This window comes from Corvus hawaiiensis, chromosome 7 (genome assembly GCF_020740725.1).
Source record: "Corvus hawaiiensis isolate bCorHaw1 chromosome 7, bCorHaw1.pri.cur, whole genome shotgun sequence".
NCBI classification, from domain to species: domain Eukaryota; kingdom Metazoa; phylum Chordata; class Aves; order Passeriformes; family Corvidae; genus Corvus; species Corvus hawaiiensis.
Window position 1 is genome coordinate 21,578,880 of NC_063219.1, and position 17,516 is coordinate 21,596,395.

General features: G+C 36.0%; 1 protein-coding gene and 1 long non-coding RNA gene across 8 annotated transcripts in view; one reads left to right on the forward strand and one right to left on the reverse strand.

The window, feature by feature from the left end:
- Positions 1 to 17,516, forward strand: part of LOC125328372 — a 185,467-nt gene that overhangs the window by 159,166 nt on the left and 8,785 nt on the right. The window lies entirely within an intron of this gene.
- Positions 1 to 17,516, reverse strand: part of B3GALT1 (beta-1,3-galactosyltransferase 1) — a 187,289-nt gene that overhangs the window by 148,998 nt on the left and 20,775 nt on the right. The gene's annotated exons all lie outside the window — the stretch shown is intronic.

Consider the following 17,516-nt stretch of genomic DNA (forward strand, 5'->3'; position numbering starts at 1 on the left):
AATAAACAGTTACCTAAGGAGGGAATTTCTCTTTGCTTTTTAGATTATGGGAATTAATTTTCGTGCAGCAGAATAATCTTGATTTTCTAGTAGTCTCTACCTCTCCATGGAGGAATTTGATAGCTCAAACTCCAGCAGAGTCAAAACCATCTCTGTTCTGATGGCACCAGTTTTACATCTGAATTCTTATCAGTGATCCTAAGAGCCATCCTGCAATTATCTTATAGAGAATAAACTATTAATACTAATTAAATACTAATTAAAATCACTTCTGTTACACTTGAAGACAGAGGAAACACCCCTGTGGATGGCAAAGAAAATGCCAGCGGGTCAATGAAATTTTTTAATCCCTATTTTAAATATTATCTTACCAGAGGAAAATCAATCTAACACCAGTTATGCATTACAAATGAGGACTGGGGGTTTTTTAAGCATAATTTTTGTCTTTAACATGAACAGTTATTATGATAACACCTGCTATATACAGGTGTTCATTTGCACTGAAATCTTCATAGGCTAATGGACAAATAATGATGAACTTCTATTATTTCTTTTATGAAAAAATAAGTTTATTGAACAATTTTAGCATGGTATGTGCAATAGTAAAAACTTATGACTAGATAACCCATATAAATTCCTCAGGACTCTAAATGAAAATCAAAATGGTCATAGGAAAATAACATTTTGGAAAAAATACCTTTTTCCCTCTCTTTTTGGAACATTGACTATTCAAAAGCACAAAAAGGCCATTTTCAGTAATTAAACTAGAATATATATTCTGTCTAATATGACCGACTCTTTGCACTAAAAAAATCAATAATATTAAGAAGCAGCATAAATCTCATTATTGATTATTTTATATTTCTTTAGTAGCTCTATAAAATGGATGGTGAAATTTTTCTTTAAGTCACATTCAGCATAGTTTGGTCAGAGGATTCCCTTTTAGTTTTATCTGAGACACATAGTCAGTATTTCACCTATACTAGAGTAGTTATAAATAGAGGCAAACAGGAATGCCTAGAGATTTAACCTCAATCCTATTAGAATTCATTCTTATTAGTGAATGGTAGCAATTATGTTCTTTCTAGAGATATGAGCCTGCACGTTTTATGCCTGACCTAATTTAGTAGTATTCCATGAAATTAATCTTAAAAAAAAAACCCCAACCAGAAACCATTTTTGTTAATTTGCTGCTCATGTTAGAAATCTCAAGAGTTCTCATTAACAGAAAATTACATTCATGTGATCAAGAAAGCTTTTGTCATCCTGCAGATGAAATAGGCCTGTGTGGAGTCATGAACTAAATTGAAACGATTTGAAAAAACAGCTAAAACAAAAAGAAGCTTTCTTCTGATGATCTTACTAAAAGGAAAAAGGAATATCACTAAGAAAACCGATTATTCATGTGAATGGATAGTGTGTATGAAAAAAATGCAGCTAACAAGGAAGTCCAGGCTTGGCATTGAATGTATCCATAGGTGCCTGAGGCAGATTTAGTCCCCTTGCTGCAGGGTCTTTGTTTGACACATAGGCAAATAGCTCTTCCAGCAGTCACTTGAACACTTCCAGATGCAGCAAAGTCCTCTTAATTTGTACACAAATGGAAGCCTTCATTTTTTTCTGTTATTAAAAGTAGGCTGGCATATCATGAGGTGCTGTAGAGTCCAGTTGGCTTCCTGAAATGCTTAGAAGCCAACTACTATTAGTAATATATAATATGCAAATGTATATAATTGCATATATTTTTGTTTATGTATATATCTTTGAAAATGTGATTTTTAATATATACACTTTGTTTATCTACAAAAAAGAGATGAGACAGACTTCTGCATAAGGGTAACTCATTCTCCATATTTATGGTTGGCATCTAAAGCTGTAACAGTGTCTACTTGATCACGGCCATTGAGAAAGTCATTAAGGCTGTTAACTGCTGGTGAGGTCTGCTACACACACATTTCAAGTTAAAAGAAGAGCAGAGAGAGGGAGAGGAGATGGTTTTGTGACTTGTTGGTTTTAATTTTGTGGTATTTTAAGAAAGTAAACCCTTCCAACTGTATCACAAGCATTCCTTGACATCAAAAAGCAGTTTTCAATCGTACATCAAACCTCAAACTGCTATCTTCTCAAAAAAGTCATGATTTTATATAATGAAGAAACAGCAATCAATTCACTTCCCATCACCTTATTTGTACAAGGAATATATTAGTTATTGTCTCCCTTATGGGCACTTGCTGGAAAATATGTCCAGTACATTTTGAATCAGTGGTAGAACTGCTACCTTCCCAGCAGGCTTTGCACCAATTTATTCCCCCATAATCTGTTAAAAATTAAGCATTCTTTCAGTATGAGTATTTTACTAATATGTTGAACTTGTGCTTTTTCCAGAAAGCTACATATTGCCATCAGCCATTTAATTCTTTTACTTTTCTAGGCCCTTCCATGCATTTATTCTTCTAAGAGACTCAAGACAAATCCTATGGTAACTTCTAAGGAAAAATATCTGTAGTCTGTATTTAATAAGGACTGCAGAGTCAAATGTCAAATTAAGATTAATTTGATTAATCTTAATACTTCCAAAACTGGAAGCACTCTGGCATGCCTACTTGTGTGTAACATCCCTGTTTAAATTATGAATTTTTAAATATTTCATTATTGCTTATGATTACTTCTAAGAACAAAATCTGCCCCAGAGTTGCAGGGAGCACTAGCGGTGGTTGAGGAGCTGGGACTCCTCCCTGGCTCCAAGCTCACCTAAGGTCCTTGCTCAGCCAGGACATGAAGTTCTCACCACTGCTTGCTCCTAAATACAAAAACAATGGCCTATCTCCTTCACACCAAATATGCAGCTGCTCTAATAGATGGTGACCTAGTAAAAAGGTTAGAAGAAAAAATTCAAAATAATGGTGTGGGTTGCAAAAGATACTACTCACATCAAGAGAACTGGAACTGCTTTGCAAAGGCGGTCTGAGTTTCTGAGTGACTACTAATAATCAGAAATACCAGCAGAAGTCAAGGCAAATAGCTACTTAATATTAGGTAGAAAATTAGTATCTGTGCATTTAAGAAATTTATGCTTAGATAATATCAGTGCTAGTCTAGCCTAATCTAGACAGTGATGTAGCCAATTTACATTCATCTGAGAAGGATGTCACTAAGTACAATTTTTCCACCCCGAAGACAGGGAATATTATCTATGTGTACCTTGTGATGCCAGCAAATACCAACAATAGAATTATGCTGACTTAAGGAATTTTTGGTGCTATCTATATGTTTAGTTTTTGTAATATCTTCTATTTCACATGATGCATTGAAAACAGGTGGAGAAAAGTATTATGCCCTACTTCCTAGGCCTGTTCAGCTTGTCACCTAAGACTAACAGGTTGGCACAAAGGAGTTAAAACTTTTTTTGATACAAGATTCCAGCTACTCAGATGTGCAAGTTTCCCAGTGGTTATTTTCAGGTGTTTCTTTCTGGCATAATTCCCCTTTCTGTTTATGTAGAACAGGACTTTTTTTCTTTTTGCAGAATGGGGCTTTTTTCTTTTAGCATGTTCTGAAGCTTATTTCAATGGTGAACTAGTAAGCTCCTCCTTTCAGAGGAACTAAATATTTATTTTAGACAATACTCCTGAAGTCACTTGCTGAACATCTCTGTAAATAAGAATTGTGCGTGCTTTGTGTGCAGCCTCATTTGGTGTGGCTTATGGCTACTAAGAGCAGAGAAAAAAAATTTATATAGACCAGGCCAGCTCATGTCCAGCAAGATGACACCAGCTTTGGAGTCCTGCCAGAACGTGGCTTCTGGACAAGCCAAACAAGACAAAACTTGTGTGGTAGTGTGCTGAACTGAAGCCAGTTTTGGCTTGGTTGCCATGCCCTGCTGCCACACTTCTGGTTCCAAAGTGTCTCCCTGGGTCAGGCAGACCCAGCTGCAGCACCTGAACTGGCTCCACACATTTGCACAGTGTCCACATTGAGCAGTGCTGGGAGAGACAGTCACAGGTGGCACACCAAGCTTCAACAGTGGAGGTAAATTCTTCCTCGGTCTGGGAAACAGAGCTTCTTCCAGTCTGTTTTTGTTACAGATAATGGACTGCTGACTTGATTTTAATGGTTCAGAATTTTTTATTTATCCTTACTGGAAACACTATAAATATTATTCTGTGGTACAATGTTGAGCAAACTTGAATGTGCAAACCCTGCCAGTTCCAAAATGGGATCGTTAGTGTCCAATATAAATTTAGAACTTTTCCCAAAAAGTTTCCATAAAAGTAAATTTAATAATACAGACATTTGTTACTTTCTTTGAAAAACAGATTTATCTTTGAAAATGATACTGTACTACTTACTGTCTCTGCCACTGAGAAGCACTTAAGACAAATGTTCTCTACTATTCTTCTTTCTTTAGATTGACATGCGCTTTACAGGAACATTTATTTTACAAGACTGATATGAAACTCCGAAATGCTTTATGATTTGCTTATACTACATTTAAGTTCCTAGTGAATATTCATGTTTTAGCTTAAAAAAAATTTTCTTTTTCTTCACCTGCCTTAGAAAGATTTGGTATTTGTTTTATGTATGAAAAATACTTGGCTACATCACCTTCAGGCCTGTGTTTCTTAAAGACAGGTTTGCAGTCTCTCTGTTTTGGTTTGTTTACTTTGAGAGACAAGATGTTTGATCTTTAAATGGGGGTTGACCGTGGGTTACTGAAAGCTCTGTATGGGCACAATGGAAAAAATATGTCCCACACGTTTTAAAAAATCTATCACATTCCTTATGCCTAGTTTAGATTCATATTCAGTTCTTCATCTTTTCACTGTCATTCATTCTTCCTGTGTTGAAGATCTGATGGTTTCATTCCTTATTTTTCTAACTTGTTTTTTAAAATAATCTGATAACTTTAGCATCAATGGCAAGCAAGTATTTCTTGTCTTGTGCACTAATTAGAATTCACCTTTTAATCTATTTAATCATGGTTTCCTCTTCAGAAAAAGTCATCAAATATTAAAAAAAAATTTAAAATTATATCAATTACACATGTTCTGTTTTTATAAATGTGTACACATTAATTAACAGTAGTAATTAACATGTAGCTGTTCTAGCCTGTAAAACTTTTTCACACTATTAAATGGCCTGGTGCTACAGAAATCAATGTGGAAACTCACATTAATGAGCTAGGATTTCCCTGTTAACTTGTTTTAAAAGAAAAATGCCAGGCTCCTGTACAGTGCAGTGTCCAAAGATCAATATGCCAAGCTGCTGGAAGAAAAACTCATTGCAATTTTCTATGGAGCAAGGTTGAGACAATGGGTTTTATAGAACAAACCAGATTTTGCACTCTTTCTCTCCAAAGCGAGCTCAGTGTTTATGAAGACTGAATTTTACTGGTTCAAAGTGCCTGCAGGTTGTCCTGATCAGCCCTGTCAAGTCCAGACTTACAGGTTTCATTGGTCTCTTTATGTCAGAGACATTATGTAAAGCTGAGAAAGAAATGAAACTAGACAGGAAGCCTCTTACAAATTACCTTGGAACATCTACAGAAATTGCTAATGGGCTGCTACACCATTGTCTCAGCACAGATGCTTTGCCTTCTTCATCCACCATGGCTCCACATCTAGATCTTCACTGCACCACCACAGTAAATGGCAGTGGTCCTGTGCACCACCTACTTGAAATGTGGTTGGACAGAATCAGCATGGAATTAAGAAAAATAAATCTAGTTCTTATCAGTTTCTTTAAAATACTTTTCCCCACAAGGATCAGTACAACGTAGCCATGTAGAGAATATCTCAATAAATTGTGAGAGCTAATTTATAGCCTTAAAATATAAAAATATGCTTTTGTATTATTCTGATTTTACATAATTGAGCACAGCCTGTTCTGGTAGAAAAGAACAGCTGTCTGAAGTAACTTCTTGTTACATCTCCAGTGGCACATATTTTTCTATCTAGTTACAGATAATTATATGCAATTACAACATTTTAGTAATCTTTGTGAAACAGCTAATTTAGTTGTCTCTTTTTTTTGTCTTTTAATTCTCTTCTCTCTCTTCACTTTCTGAAGAGTAATCTGAAATCCAGAATGGATAAGAGAAGGATTTCACAACAATTTTTAATAATCTTAAATGTGGACCATCTACATATCCCATCTTAATTGCTACAAATTTTAACCAGGCATTAGAACACTGTATTGAGTACAGCTCTCCTGTACCTTTAAAGAGTTTTCAAATTTTTCTGATAGAAAAAAAAATCCAACCAAATGGAGTCAGTGCATGACTGACTTTAAATTGACTGTTCATTTACAACTCCAAAGAGCCAAAGGTCCCCTCTAACTCTTCTCAGGACTTTCCCTTCTGGACTGCCAATGGAGCAAGTCCTTGCCCCTAAGTTGCTGCTTGTGCTGTACTGCACCAAAAAGAAACCAGTGCCAAAACTGCAAGGTGAATGCAGATTTTCTGCCTGTCATGCACTTCAGTCTATGTCCAAGTACTAAAATCCTTCTACACTGCGAGTGTGTGTGGTCTTTTAACAAGTAGGCATAACAGAGTATAAAAAAGATTGCTTCATACAAAAAAAGAGTAATTTATTTGTAAATTTTTATAATACCTTAAGTAGACTATCTCAATGCTTCTTAGTTAATGCTTCTGGAGCCTGTTAATTCTGCCTTTCTCAAGCAGGAGAAATTAGAGAACTGTAGAAATCCTTGAAAATCTTGGCCATTACTAAAATTACTTTAATTCCAATGAGATTGCTTCTTGAAACACAGAATTTTTTCCCCCCCCAAACCTGCAGTGAGTCACATAAGGTAGGAATACAGAATAAAATGAAAACAAACTAGCTTTGCTCTTCCAGCGCTCAGCAACCAGAAAGGGAATGAAGGTTAAATGGAGATGCAAATATTACATGGCTCTTAGTATCAAGCTATTTCACTGTTGCACTAAAGCCAACCAGTTTTAATATTACATAACATTCTTGCACTTCCAAATAATGAGGTATGTATCATCTTTGAGTATTTAATTCTGGTAAAGGTTTGCTAATCTACAGACAAACACATGCAGGTTAGTTTTCATTAGAGCTACTAAAATAAAACTTCTGGACACAGGGTATGGAACAGGCAAAACCACAGTTCTGGGATTTCTGCAATTGTGTGCTTATATAGTGAGTGAGTAAGTTGTAAATACGGAAGCTTGTTTCAAGTAGGGGCTGTGTGAACAATTTTGTACAATTCTAGCATTTTAAAGGCAACTGCAGTAGGGAGAAAAAAATAAATGTAGGGTTGCAGAAGGAGACTACCTGTTTCATCTGTTTACTGCCATTTGAAAAATGCAGATTTCTACTGTTCTTTCAGTAGCTGGTAGAGTGTTTTCTTACTAACAGTAGACTATTAAGTTTCAGTGCCAGAAAACTTTAGTAGATTGTCAGCTTTTGCTACAAACAATACCCAAGCAAACCAACTTTCTATATGAAGTTTAAATTACCCAGCAAACACAATGGAAAATCAAAACAACCTGGTCTTGTAACAAACCCAAAAGGCTTCTTAGGTAGACTTCATACACTTTTTACAGGCATGATGAATGAATGACTATCCTTGTACAACCAAGCATTTATAAGAAAACTTTCTGAAATAAATCCTTTAGTAAGAAATGAAAATACTGTACGTACAAGTCAGCTGTGAAGAATTCAAAAGGCATTATGCAAGCATAATGCCTTATTCTTCAGACTGTCATGTGCCATAAATTTAAGTGCTCAATATTGGACCAGCCAGGTGTCAGAAGTGAATAGTGAACCTGCCAGAAGAGATGTTTTCCATTTCTTAACCATCATCCTGGTCCGTGACAGAACTGTTTGGCTTTTTCACTTATACTGATACTACTAGCAGAGACAAAATATTCTCTCTCTTTAGATAACTATCTTTAGACCAAATTTGTTCAGTTCAAGTGAGTTCAGTATGATAAATATTTTGATTTCTAAAAAGATAAATGAAATCATCTAAACACTTAGTACTATTATTTCTTGAGAATACTAGAATAAAGTTTTGACAAAGGGTTTGCTTTATAATTTAAGCCTAATGTAAGCACAGTGTGCAGTAGGTTTTTCTCTTTTCTCAGTGGTACTTGACCTTTACTTCACTGAATGGGTGTCTTAATCTGTTAGGTACTGTATGCTGTTTCCTATGGGAATTTGAGTTCTCAGTCAGACTTGACTGCCTTCCATTATAGTTTAAGGTGTTAAGAGACTCAACAAGACTGTTCCACTGTGAAAACACTGATTTAAAAAAAAACCTCATGCGTGTCTGGTCACTCTTTAGCATCTGCTGTATGATGTAGCATTTCTTATGATCTGTGAATAATGTGATCAATTTGCATCACAAATTTTAATCACATTCTAGTTTTTTTTTTCTTCTGTTGTGTTTCTCCCTGCTGGCCAGCCTGTGCTGATCCCAGCATGAGACTCTCATAAAAGGTCAGCATTGCTAGGTGAGTGATCTGCCATTACACAGAGAAAAACTTAATTGATCAATCATCAAGGTCAATGGGAATCTTTTTCATTTTAATAGACCTCAGTAAGGTTTGTAATTGAGAATAGGTTGCCTCAAGATTGTTCTCAGGAATGAACTTGTTAAAATCTTTGGAAGATGAACTTCTTAAACCTCCTTTGACATGTGTCCAGTTTTTTAATTAATTCTTCTAGAATTTGTCTGCATAATTTGGTCATATGTTGGCACTGAGTCATGATTTTCCTCCTCCTCCTCTGCTTTATCACTAAAACAATAACATAAAAAACTGTATCACTGATCCAAAGTCATCCATCTCTGTGTCTTTTGTAGCCTTACAATGAGTAGGCAATTTTGCTGCTTTCATTGCAAAAAGCTACACTGTGCTCAGGAAGCCTTTGGAAATTCTTCTGAACTCCAAGTTCAGAAAATGTGTTTTAAACCCTGCACGTTGTATTTGAACCAAAGATGACTTGGTGAGTAATAGAGGAAAACACCACTACTAGGATACTCAAGTTTGCCATGGTTGTGGTTCCTTCTTTCATGACCTCAGTGTTCACTTAAGGTACCAGTTGTATGGTAATATGAAAGAAGCATTATACTGACTGTAACAAAATTAAAATTACAAGTTACAAGAGCATTTTTCTATACATCTTGACAGATATTTTAAAACAATAGCAGAGGACTACCACTGATTTTTCTGGATAAAAATATTTCCATCACTCTTATAACATTTTCTCATCTTCCGTTACGATGCTTTCCACAGTGAGCTGGCAAGATAAAGGTATAATTATGCAAACATGAGAAACTGTACAGTTCTCTTTAAACAGTAAGTTATCTTCATAACAAAAAGGATTCAAAATCTGTTTCCAAAAGCATATCACTCGTGGGGAAGGTTATATTTCCCTAATTACTCTCAACAGCTCCATCTCAGGATTCTCAACACATAAAACAGTTTTTATTTGGAGAATACCTATGAAAAGCCAGCTGCAACTCTACAAATGCTGCATATTGTCAAATTATATAAGTTTAACTCTTAAAAGTCCTGAGGCCTAGAGAAATAAGTGGGTTCTATGTCTTCAAAATCTCAGATGAGGATTTAGTGATACAGTCATTTGTTTTAATACACTGTTGTGAGGTCTTTATATTCTGTACACGTCAGTGATTTCTTACGAGTTTCATACAGCACTGATGCAAACAGTCCAGCCCTGGAATGAGAAGGGAAAGGCACAAATGCAGCCAGTACAGAGCCTGCTCATGTCTGGCAGTAATACAGCAGTGGTAGCATGAGGCAGACAGGACTGGTGATGACTCAGAGGTCCATGGTGCACACAGGGGATGCTTTGGGGCCCCATTGCTTTCTCCAGCAGTGCACAAGTACAGTATCCTACCTCAGCCTGTGCTCAGCTTCTGAATTATTGAATTGCAGTTATTTATTCTGCCCAACAAAATACTAAATTGTGTTTTTATGTTGTGGTACAAATATAGCCACCGAAAGAGTTGAGTGGCCATTTCAAATTATTTCTCTGACAAATGTGCTATAGATTCCATACTTAGCAGATATTACTATGTTCTTACTAAAGAAACAAAATATAAAAAGGACAGAATAAGTTGTCAATGTTTGCATCAGTTCTAGCTAACAAAGCTACTATCCAGATGCGTACATCTACCATGAATAGTGTTAGGACCATAAACAGTGATTAGTAAGAGTATGCAAGTATAAAACATTTATATTGTGAAAGTCAACCATATTGCTTACATGCCTGCAGGGCTCACTTTGGTTCAGCTCAAGTGCTGATTGCGAAACAGACATTTAGAAATTTGAGTTATTGATTATATTGATACAACAGGAAAGTCAAAAGCTTAATGTTGGGTTTCTGCTATCTTTAGGAGTGTATATTTAAATAAGTGATAATGCTGACTCAGCTTGCAAATCCTGACTTTTGTTCTTTTCAAAAATAACCCTTTGTGCCGGTTTGGACAAATTTGGAAATATATGGGATACAACATCATAAAGTCACCCCAAGACATCCACTTTTACAGGCTACCTGCCCACTTTGTTTCCTCCTTGGTCTCATCACAGATGCACAGCTCTTGCCTACAAAGTATCAGCAGTCTGCTTAGGAAACACACCCCAACACCTCCAAGCTTCATTCTTAACCTTCTTGCTGAGTTTTTCTTAATTCTATTCTCCAGACACTTGTTTTTCTTCAGTCTTTTAATGATCTCTTGCCACCCTCTCCTGTTTCTCTCTCTCCTCCCTTCAGAGTACATGCATGTACACAGACATACACACACACACACACATACACACTTTTCCCAGAGTTGTCACCCACCTGTGCACTCCTACCCTCCATCCCTCTGGTGTCAGCTTCGTTAACCAGGATCCTCATTCAATCTCAAACTCATTTTTATTGCTTTCTGTTTATACTTACGAAGGGAAGATGCTCTGGTTCTCTACTAGGAATGAAACACTTATTAAGGAGAAGTTGAAAAGAATTTAATTTTCCTTTTGTACTTTTATTTCCATGTGTTTTGATTTGAATTGTGCAAAATTCAGTTGATAATAGGACATAACTCAGAACAAACTAATTTCCAGCTATGTCAATTCATATTTTATAATATTCCCATTCTTTCTAGTAATCTATTCCCTATTTCAAAAGATTAGAAGGCTGAATGTACATTGGCTTTTTCACACAAACTCATCAGAGGCTCACAAAATCAGTAACAATAAACAAGTAGAATGAGAGAGAGCACAGCAAACAATGAAAACTGAAAATGAATTTATTTCAATTCACTGTTATAGGAAGTGACACAGATGAGGATCCCACAGATGAGGGTTGAGTGCCAAGTGAGTACATTGGAAAATCACTGAGCTTTCCTTTTGTTTCATGGTGCAATAAGTTATATACTTGTTACAATATGATGTGCAGGGTTTTTCTTATGGCTTGATTTCTTCCTTAGTCTTCTACTTTTTACTCAGGCATTTTATTCAAATTCTGCTTGACAAAGGCACAACAGGGATGCTTTGACAAAATCCTAGATTAGTGCAAAAACTGAATACGTACTAAAAATGTGTGGTTAGATAAGTGCCCATACAATGAATGGGTATGAAGTTATTTCTAGAAGTACATATTAAACACATTCTTTTCTTACTCCTATCTCTAAAAGCTCTGCTTTCATTGTTATCATTTGAGGCATATAGTTAGAGCACCTGGAACCAATCAGTCCATTGAAGCTCATTCTTTCACATGTATTATTAATAAGAAAAGGATTCTTACAGTAGATAAAAGGTACAGTAAGGACTTCCACTATCTCCCTGTGTTCTCTCCATGCTCATTGATGCTTTCAGGGAGAAAAAAAGGTAGACTGACCTAAAGTTCTGCCATGTTTCACTCTTCAGAGTATAACTAGAATTAAAGGTATAGAAATGTTTCCTTCACATGAATCAGGTGATAGGTTTGGTAAGAGTAGAGTAAAAAGAGTGACATTTTAATGTAATTAATACAGAGAGTTGGGTTGTTATATACCCAAAGAGGTTATGGCATTTCACTGCATATCTGGAGAGGGTCATCTTAAGTGATACTGGAGAGGCTCAAATGGCACCATGCTGCTTTAGCTAGACAATTCAGAGCTAAAAAGGAGCATCAAGATTTCATGTCTTTTTTAGAAATTAATGCCAATAAATCTATGAGCTTCTTCCGTGCCTCCTCTGAAAAGAATATCCTTGGGGTGTGCAAACACGAGCAGTTGTCTTACCTACTCAGTGTAACACAGCCTGACTTTCACCTGGGATCAGTGACCTGGAGCAAATTTGTGATGGATGGGATGATTCTGGAAGAGCATAAAAGTAAACCAAGAATAAATTCTGGCAGGTGATATATAAATATAAGCCTTCTAGATTTTAATGTAGAACCTTCCTTGGCAAAATGTCTGTGAATACAGTCAAGAATAAAATATTTACTTACCAGAATACCTTAAGAGCAAACTAAGGAACTGACTGCTTTGTTTAGATATTTAAATGTTTTTTTACGTAATGGAAGCCTGTGTTTCCCCACTTTACCTTCTTTGCCCAGGGTACACAGGTGTATAGTTAGCACACAGGCTTCAAAAAAAAAAAAAAAAGGTCAGGTTTGTATCAGGAAAAAATGGTAAAGACAGGTGTGAATCACAAGACCAACTGCCCAGGGGGAAAGTAGTTACTTTTTTTGTAGGTGATGATAACTTGGATATGAAACATTCTCTATCTGACCTTATCTGCTAACTTCAAGTCATTCCCACTGCAAACAAGGATTTGTCCTGTCAGATTGTCAATCTCATATTTCTCACAAATTAGCCCTTTTTTCACTGTGCTGGCTTTGGTCAGGATTTTCTAACCTCAGTGTAAGAGTGCAGCCGAATGCTGGCCTCTGTGTCTCTGACACTAAACCTCAGCACGCCTGGGGTGGGGGCTGATGAGGAAAACGACGTAATAGATGTTCACTGTCTCCCTTCCCTACATAAATAATGCCAGGAAGGTTGTTGTGGCAGTGCTCTTGGCATTAGATTATCTAATGGTAGAAGGGTCCTGATTTTTCTGCTTATTGTTAACATGCAAGTAATTCCTTTTACATGGACACTACAATAAAGCAAATGTAGTATCAGGAGAGAGCATGTGCAATACAGCTTTCCTCATTTCTGTGCACCAATATTACCATTTGGGGAAGAATAAAGTGTGATTATTTTTCATAAAGGCATTACATGATTTATTTCTTCATCCAGATGACAAGGCAAAACAAACTAGTTTCACTTTTCCCATAGGTTTTCAAACCAGAAAACTGTTTTCCTGGTAGCTTTTCCTTTTTCTAATGTAGGTAAATAATTTTTTAGAAAGCTAAAGAACTAAGGAATCCTTACTCTCAGATGCTACCTAGAACCAGACAGAGCTTCAGCTTGGTGTCCTGAATTTACCTAATGTTTTACCTAATTACCTAGTGTTACATGATGTTTTTTCCAGAGGCGCCGAACATCATTTGTTCCCAACAGCAAGTTCGTTTGTCCCAATAATTAGGTACCACAAAATTCAAAGACTTTCAGTGACAAACATGGCTTTGAAATGAAAATGTATTTGCTGATGTATTTAGCAGACAGGCTGGTGATTGGCAGGTGTGTATGAAGACAGGAGCCTCTGCTCCTGTGCAAGGCAGGGCCAGTCACTCAGCCAAAGGCTGCAGGGAGTCCCTCTGCATCCTGTGAGCAAGCCAAAACCACACAACTTCTGCTTGAGTGGGAAAAGGGCCAGTGCTGGATTATCTCAGACACCAAAGATGGCTTTCTGAGTGGAACCACAAAAAATGCTGTACTTTATTCCCAGTAAAACCTTACTCAGGAGAGAAAAATAAATCCTACTGCCAGACAAGCAAAAAGAACTGGGAAAATGGTTGTCTTGACTTTCAGGTTCTTTCTTATATTTCTGTGTTTCTCCTTAGTGAAAAACCCCAAATAGCCTGTTCCACACACTGGGCAGAATTTTTAGCAGTTATCTCCTTGTAAATGCTTCTTAGAAATGTAAGCTTCAACGTATTTCTAGTTATTGAATACGATACTACCAAATTTATCAGTATATAATGTCCTGGATGTTCTTCTGTAAACCAAGAAAATGTAACTGTCAGAAATAACATGAATATAATTCCAACCTTTTTAATTTAATTAAACTATATTTAAACTATATAATTAATTGAATTGGCTCAAATTTAATACATGGATCTGAGATTACTTCTGTGTTTTATCTGATGATGGTTTTTCTGAATTTCATCTTCACTTGGAGATATTTTATTTTCCATTTTTGATCAAGTACATTTATCCATATGACCTATCTTCCAGATAGGGAGATGAAATTCTTTCCCATTGTAAATATGCCCCATAATTTTCTAAAGTTGAAGGAGTACTAGTATTCCTGTCTAAAAATCTATGAGCATGCAAGCAGCTGAGTTTAAAAAACCCCAAACAACCCCCCTGAAATTCAAGCATGGTTATAATTAGCATAGTCATGAACAAAATGCACTTTTTCCTTCCTATATTACGTAACTTCTTTTTTAGCTATTTATTAATGAACATAAACTGTCCAACAAATCAATTTGTTAGAATTCCATATGGATATTTTTCTGGTTTTGTTAGACTTTGATTACATTCCATCCAGATTCATCTTAAAAGAGTGATGGTTGATCACAGAGGTGGGTTGAAGCAACAGGATCTGAATAGGTATTTCCTCAGAGATTGGCACAGGCTTTTCTGAAGAGGAGCATGGGATTAGGAAGTAACACCATTCACTGTACACTGAATACAGAGCAAATGGATAACTGACCATATTGTGTCAATCAGTGAAGGTCCCAGAATCTTTTTAAGGATATTTATATGAATGGATTAGACTCCATTGATTCCATGAAGGGCTGAACACTTCAGTTTGCACCAAGAGCAAGCTGTAGGAACCTCTTTGAGGTAGAGTTCTATAGGCTGCTGGAAAAGATCAGAAAGAAGGGGAATGCATCAAATGGTTAATATCCTAAAAGTCAACAGCAGCCTATTTTGAAACCAAAACTGTAACATGCTAGACTCTAGGTATCACTGGCAGAAATAGAAGGTGACACAAAGAATTCCAGGAGGTTTAATTCGGTACAACCACAACACTAGGAAAGTTTAAATACAGCTTTGCTATACAAAGGAAGGTGAAAAAGGCATTTGCACAATCTGGCAGCTTATGCAGACTTCAGATGCAAAGCACACAGACCCCTGTGCCTCCATGGCTAGACTGATCATATTTCTCTGCCACCTCCTAATGAGATTGCATCAAAATATTTAAAGGGAAAGATATAAATACTAATGAAGATTTGAGTTGGATTTTATCAGTTCTTTATAGTTTGAAATTCCAAACTAAACCACAGCTGGATACTGACTGACAAAGACAACTTTATTAGGTGTATTATGATATACCTTAATGCAATAAAATCCTATACAACAGAGTAGCTGGTCTTGTGATATTTAACTTGGGAACAGGAGCTTCAGAGAGTGAGAATACGGTTATAGTATAAATATCCAAAATTCCAAACATTATTTGAGTTTTTAAGGACTCATATAATAAATCTTTGCATCCTTACTAATTTTAAATAACTTTATTTGTTAACCCAAATAAAAAAAGGTTTAATGTTTATGAAAATTAAAAAGATATTTGTTTCTAGTACCACAGTTTTCATAACTTTTAATATTAATTTAGTTTTAGTTTTTATCTGCATTTTTAGGAAAGGTGATGAAAAATGCTAAATGCTGTATTTAAAAAATGAATGCTCATAAGAAATGCTTTAGCTGGAGGAGAAACTTATTGATTTTTAGAGGTGAGATTTGGGAATTGAATTTTTCTGAAGCATAACATTTTATTTACTGGTGGTTGATAAACTGCAGTGTCACCTGCCAGCTGGCTCAGTTAAAGAAAGCTGATTGATAGCCCAGGACATACATACAAAGAACAAAATTATAAAAATGGTAGAAACTTTTTTCCCCCTCTAGAATTAGTCAGGCTAAGTCTTCCTTTGGCTTGAACAGGATCATTCTTGTTATTTATTGCCTGCATTATTCTAACTCTTATAGGTACAAATTGCCATTAAATTTTCTGTCTACTAGGCTCTTAACACTGTGTGCAAAAAATGGGTTTGGACACACTATACAGTCCCTGAATGCATATCATCATACAGCATAACTTAGACATTTATCCAAGTGTCACCTGCTATTTCTTGCCCTTTGTATGAAGATGACTGTGTTAGACAAAGTATTCCAGTGCTCAGGAATGAATGAAAAAAAATTACAGTAAAATAATTTACATGTTAAATGCAGAGGTAGAAAGCAATACCTTTTCCCAGTGGTCTTTGGTTTTGTTAGGGTTTGTTTGTTTGTTTGTTTGTTTTGTCGTGGTTTTTTTGTTGGTTTGTGGGTTTAGGGTTTTTTTGAGGTTTCCAACATAATCTAATGACTAATTCCTTCAGTTTTCTATACACAACAATTCGTTTTAGGTGTGGTCACTAGTAAACAAAGTAACAGCCACATAACCACATTGCTGTTTCTTCATTTCTCTGCCTTACTGGTTGTCTGAATCTTGCCTTAACCTTTTTCACGCGGGCTGTGGTCTGCACGCAACTGCTTTTCAGACCTATTAATCCTGTTTCTTGACTTGTTGTTTGAAACAGTTTCTTCTGTCAAAGGGAGATGCCCTTCTCAAAGGGTCAGAAGCCCAACTCCACCTGCCAAGTTTTCTCCTTGAGTTAATAAAGGATTGGCAGCAAGGCCAAGGAGGCCTGTACCATCATACTCATCTTTTCTGTCATCAGATGTATAAAAAGAATGCAAGTGGCAGACAGTAATCTTAATTTTAATTGGTATTAACAGCGATTTAGAATTTAAATGATATGTAATTTTCTGGAGGGCCACTGATTTTGGTGAAAAACAATCCTTAATTAAACTGCTATTATCAGAAAGGTGTATCTTTATCAGATATACTTTTTTTTCTCCATAATTTTAGGGGGCTGTGAATCTAAGCAGATTCATGAAGACTATAAAATATATATGTAGTACAATTGTTTTGGGTTTTTTTGAATGTCTGGAACATACCAGATTAGACCACAGAAAATCCTTGTAATGTTTGGGGAAAATGAGCCAGACATATGGACACATACCATATATTACTGACAAATGCTTATGAGAAATTTATGACTTTAGAGGCCTCTCTTTTGACTACAAGCTCTCGCTATTCCATGCCAATTTTGTGTTCTAGGAAAGGGAAACAATGATGTCATTTCCCTTTAGGATTTTCTAATGCAGGTATAGAAGAGATCCCCTATACAGCGCTATTGAAAGATCCTTGTACAACCTCACATTCTATTTAGAAAACAGGTGAACAAAACCCCCTTTCCTATTCATCAAAGTCTCATTCATCAAAGAATGAATAATTCTGACATTCCATCCTGACCCCATATCTTATGATACCAAACACA